We start from the raw sequence: 6000 nt of genomic DNA on the forward strand, positions 1-6000 counted from the left end.
ATCTCTTATTTTCCTTCCAATTCCATCTTCCTATCTAATTCCATCTATGATTCTACCATTTTGCTTCTAACATTCAACCACATTATTCCAGCACACTTTTCGAAAAATCTTCTATCTTTGGGACCAGCAGATAATATAATGGTTATGCTGCTGGACTCCCTTGTAGTTGACTGCAGTTCAAGTCCCAGACCCGGTGGCTTGAAACTCATGCCAGGCATGTGTGTGTGCATGCCCAAGAGGAGAATGGAGGAAAAGGGCTTGCAGCATGGCCAACCCTATGGAGGGTTATTTCTCATTTTTTGTCTCTCTGGCCAGCGCACATGCCCTATAGTAATAGATAGATAGATAGATAGATAGATAGATAGATAGATAGATAGATAGATAGATTTACATGCCCTAAAGTAATATATATATATATGATATATAACTTTTATATCTTCTTCTCATCTTTTCCCTGAGTTCTTACATTTCTTATATGTGACTTTTCTTCAGAAAGGCAACTGCTGAGCCAGCCCTGAAGCCTAGTAGTTAAGGGAGTTGGATCCTACATGATCAACTGCAGTTCAAATCCTGGCCCCAACAGCTTGAAAAATACATCAGGCACATGTTTGTATATGCCACAAATCCCAACAAAATGGAAAAATGGAGGGGAAGGAATTGTGGCATGACCACATTCCATTAGGGAGTGCTTTCTCCCTCTCCCTCTCTCTCTTTCTGTCTGGTGAATGCACGTGCTTTCTGACATTTAAAAAATATAAAAAGGTAGTTGCTTTCATTAATAAAATTTTCTACTCTTTATTCATAATAGAGCACATGAGCATGTGAGATAGACAAAGAGAAGAGTACTCACCACAGGGTCTGGATACATCAGGGTCCCTTTACTCAAGTCCTCCAGCTTGTTGGATCCTATTCAGTCACTTACATGCCCTACTTGTGTCAGATTGACCAGGCCAGGGATTCAAATCATGGTTACTATATGGCTTCCAACACTGCAGTCAACTACCAACTATACCACAGAGGCTAGGCCAATATTATTTTTAAATGTTGGTCATCATTATTTTAAAATATAGGTCAGCAGTATTTGGTTACTATCATAGGTTAGTAGTATACTTACAATGTGTCCCCCAATTATTCATGTGTTAGAACTTTGCTGTACTGTGAAGATATTAAGAGTAAACTAAATTCAAGTATGGTGTTGACAGAGGGGGCCTTTTGGAAGAGATGAGCAATAAGTTGGAGCTCCTGTGATTGAATTCTGATGGGTTTATAAGGAGAAAGAATGAGACCGAGACACACTCTGCTCTACCCTGCATGTGCTTCTCCTGTTCTCTAATCATGCAGGATGCTCAGGACCCCATCAACAAGAAGACCCTCACCACAGAAGAACCTCCAAAACTGTGAGCTAGATAAGCCTCTATTCTTATTAATCATCCAGTTGAAGATGATTTCTGTTGTTAGCCACAGAATGGACTAGAATAGTGGGGTTCTCTCGGAAGAGGCCCCTACAAAAACAATGTGAGAGCAAGTTAATTATTTGGGGGAATGATGCCAAGAAGCACTGGGATGAAATTAGTAAACCAAAATAAGGAAGGGATGGGTAGCCAATACAGGGTGCACTATTTAGCAGGTTGCTGCTAAGGACAAGTAGGTCCCAATCCTGCTTGGGTCCCCTGGGAGACCATGTCTAAGAGGATTTATAAAACTTAGATGTGCATATAAGTCACCTGGGGTTCTTTGAAAAGCACAGACACTTGTCAGTCTGGTCTGAGATGGATCTGGATTCTGCATTCCATAACAATATACCAAGTAATGCTAAGTAACAGGGATGTAGATCTCATCCAGCACTGTCCCTCATTTTTCCAAAGGTGAGACAATTCCTATGTATTATAGGTTGAAGGCTGTTTGTAACATAGGGATGTGAACTCTCTGGCATTTCCAGCTTACCTTACCTGTAGGAAGATCAGCCAGAAAATGCTGTCATGATGAAGTCACTGGGATTTTCCTCAAACAGCCATCAGCATTTTCAGGTCTTTGAGTGCAAAGGGGATGGAGCAGGCAACAACTGTGTCCATTTGTCACAATTTTCATTGGTTGTAAGGTACTATTTTCTGTTAAGTGTTCTTCATGTGTTAGTAAAATTTACGGTTCTATCACAAAAACTTTTTTTTAACATGTCTTTGTGCTTATTTCTTTTCTATTGCTCAAAACTGAATAGGTTATATTCTCTTGGATCAGCTATTTCCAGTACATTCCCATGGTGTGGGGTGTAGCTAGGACAATAAGGGGCAATGGCAGCTTCTGAAACCAAAGGTTCGATCTTTGCTACCACAGAGACAAATTGCTTCCTGCAATTTTTGCTCATCTGTGTAATTCTTTGTGTGGCTTGAACTCCTCTACTTCTCTGACCTAAAATGGGTTTCTGAGAGTTTCTGCCACCAGGCCAGTTGATCCTGTTCTTGTACCTATTGTTACAAAATAGATATCGCCTTACCCCATCCAAGAAAGTTCCTTTTCATCCTGTAGTGTATCTTTATCTGGAAATTTCTGAGAACTTTCACTATTGGCCCCTCTCACCATTATTAAGGGCTTAATTCTGTTCATTGCCTCTTATACGAGAGGCAATGCTTATGCTTATGCTTAATCTCGACTTTCTTTGGCAGGCTTAAATAAATGCATGTGAATATTATAAAAGACACACACACATATATATGGACAAGCAGGTCCCGATCCTACTTGGGTCCTCTGGGAGGCTGTGTAAGAGGATTTCTGAAACTTTAATGTGTGTGTGTGTGTTTACTGGATAAGTCATGATGCATTTTTGTATAGAAAACCATGGAAAAATGCATCATGGCTTTTCCAACAGTGCACTATATACATACATTTAATGGATTTTGGAGTCTGAGAAGTACGTGTCTCCTGGTTTCATTCAAAATGAAGTTTACAAAACATGTTTTCCCTTCCTTGGTTTTAAAAATATTTGTAGGAGGAGAAGGAGAAAGGTATTCATGCATTAATTTTCAAACACTGAGTCTTCTCCTGTGCCAGGCTAATCACAAGGTGACTAAAGATGAATATGATACTGCTCCAGCCCTCCACTTCCTCGTAGTCCTGTATATCATGTTAAGGTTACTTGGGAGCTTACAAGCTGAAGCAGGAGAGTTTTCCTCATTCCCTGGGCTGTTAGTGTGGCATTGGCAAAATAGTTAAACTGGGGCCAACAGGTGGTGTGGTGGCTGAGGCACTAGACTCCCACATGGCCGACTGTGGTTTGAGTGTCAGACCTGGCATCTTGCTTTCTCACTTTCTCTTTCTCTGTCTCTCTCTGATGAGCACATGTGCCCTGTAGCAAACTGAAAAATAATAATAATGATAATAATAATAAAAATTAAATAATTGCTTTTTAAAAAGTTAAACATATCTAAACTTCAATTTTCTACATATTCAGTACCTAGCATCTTTTATCTTTTTTAAAGAGAAGCTGTATTTTCACTCTCACACTGATTTAGTATTTCTTTATTTTTAAAAGTTTGCTACAGGGCATGTGCACTCACCAGAGACAGAGAGAGAGAAGGAAAGTGAGAAAGCACCCCCAGGATGGATGCTCATGCTGCAATCCCTTCTCCATTCCTCTCTCTTGGGATTTTGGGCATGCACGCACACATGCCCAGTGTATCCTTTCAATTTGCCAAGTATGGGACTCAAACTGCACCTGCTGACCATGTAGGATTGAGATGCCTTATAACCACCACACCATCAGCTGGCATCCCAGTAGATAGCATCTCAAAGCTCCAGGTCTGCCATGGCATGACTAGGCAACTATACCTAATGTGTGTTCTTGACTTTTTTTTTTTTTTTCAGAGAGAGAGAGATTTTTGCCATAGGGTGCAGACACTCACTGGAGAGACAGAGAGAAAGAAAGTGAGAAATCAACCCCCAAAGGGATAGTCATGCTACAATCCCTTCTCCTCCATTCTCCTCTCAGGATCTTGGGTATGTACACACCGCACCCAGAGTGAGTTATATGCTGCCAGGTCCACTACTTGAACCACAGTCGACTATATGGGAGTCCAGCAATATAACCATTATGCCTTCTGTAGGTCCCAATGTGTATTCATTTGGAACTCCAGGAAGGGAAGCAACTCTCCTGAAGAAGTTCTTCTCACAGTGATGTTAGAGACTCAGAGGGCCTGGGCTTGAAACTAGCAAACTGTCGTTTGTGCCCCCACACATAAACCAAAGCAAGTCACATTTCCAGGTTCAAAGTCAGGGTGGGGTAATCCTCTGCTCTCAACCTCCTGTGTGTGCAACTGCAAATTAAATGGCAAATGGCAGGGCTAGATGAAGGGTAAATAATTAGGGGTGATAATTTCAATAATAACCCAATAACCACTGGATGGCTAAAACTAGTTCTTAGATAATCTTCCAAGTATTTTGTCTTAAAAAAATAACCTGAGCTTTATTTTTCAACTCACATGTCAAAACTCTGACTCCATTGTCTGTGTGTTTTGGAATGTCAGCCCTTCTATAAGGAAATAAAGGTAAAATGCCTTAGTTTGGTTCCTGTCTCTACATACTATCCTGCCGCACCTGTGAGATGAGACAGAATATCACATTATGGATGAAGTCCAGCTTTAGTATCCAACAAACCTTTGTTCACATCTCAGCTTCAGCTCTTTGTAGACGCATGACTCTCAGAAAATCAATTAACCTCTCTGAGTCATATAATAAAAGCTAAAAGCTTTAATTACTCTTTGTTTGTGCCCATTCTTCTTTCAGATGCTCTCAATTCTTTTGTTCTCCAGTGCCACAAGGATTTCACTTTCCTCTTTGAATTAGAGTAAGGTGCCATGTTTAATATTGGACCTTCCCTTCACCAGTTTTAAAAGTGAAATATCATGTTTGTACCTCATCACCTCCATGCCTGCTGCCACATTTTTCAAGAAACTGAGTAGCAGAAGAAATGTGGAAAGGAAAGAAAACTCACATCATGTGGCTGAAACAATTACTACTGTACCTTCCTTAACCTCTCCAATATCTTACAATGTCAGAGCACAGGTATCCTACCAGCACACTTTAAAAAAAAATCCTACTTTTATTTTCATGTGCATTCTTTCTCTCACCTTAGTTATGCTGTCTATGATCATCCAAATAGCCATGAAAGAGGAAACTAGAAATTCTTGTCAAATGAGGATAACACCTCCCTCACAGGTATTAGAGAATTTCAGGGAACTCATTAATTAGAAATCCCTTTGTAAATCATTAAGTGTTATACACATGTAAATATTGTACTGAGAGTAGTTATAACAGCAGCAGTAGCACTATTCATGGCACTGGATAAAAACCAATCAGGGAGTCAGCCCTGTAGGTAATAGGTAAGCACTGAGCAGAGGGAGCCAGATCCCTCATGGCCAACCATGGTTCAAGTCCTGGCCCCAGGAGCTTGAAAAACATGCCAGATAGACATGCGGGTACTCAGGATCCTGATGGGGTGGAAAATTAGAGGAAAATGGACTGTGGCATAACCAGGTCCCATAGTAGGGTTCTCTGTGTGTGTGTGTCTCTCTCTTCACTTTTTAGCATAAAAAAAGCAATCAGGGATACAGAGGTGTCCAGCTAATTGTTAGAATAGGTGGTCAAAAATGTATGTGGAGGGAACCAGCAGTTAGCGTAATGGCTATGTCGCTGGACTCCCACGTAGTCAACCGCGGTTTGCGTCCTGGACCCGGTGGCTTAAAACTCATGCCGGGCGCGTGTGCGTGCGTGCCCAAGATCCCGAGAGGAGAATGGAGGAGAAGGGATTGCGGCGTGACCATCCCCCCTGGGGGGTGATTTCTCGCTTTCTGTCTCTAATGTCTCTCTCTGTCTGGCTGGCGAGCGCACGCGCCCTGTAGTGAAAATCTCTCCAAAAAAAAAATGTATTTGGATAAGGGACCAGCAGTTAGTGTAATGGCTATGTCACTGGACTCCCACGTAGTCGACCATGGTTCGAGTCCCGGACCT

General features: G+C 41.4%; 1 pseudogene; it reads right to left on the bottom strand.

The window, feature by feature from the left end:
- The window catches only part of LOC102468793 (protein FAM92A-like), an 80143-nt pseudogene that overhangs the window by 56544 nt on the left and 17599 nt on the right, over nucleotides 1–6000 (bottom strand).

The sequence above is a fragment of the Tupaia chinensis genome, unplaced genomic scaffold, assembly GCF_000334495.1.
Source record: "Tupaia chinensis unplaced genomic scaffold, TupChi_1.0 Scaffold000600_1, whole genome shotgun sequence".
In the NCBI taxonomy this organism is placed as follows: domain Eukaryota; kingdom Metazoa; phylum Chordata; class Mammalia; order Scandentia; family Tupaiidae; genus Tupaia; species Tupaia belangeri.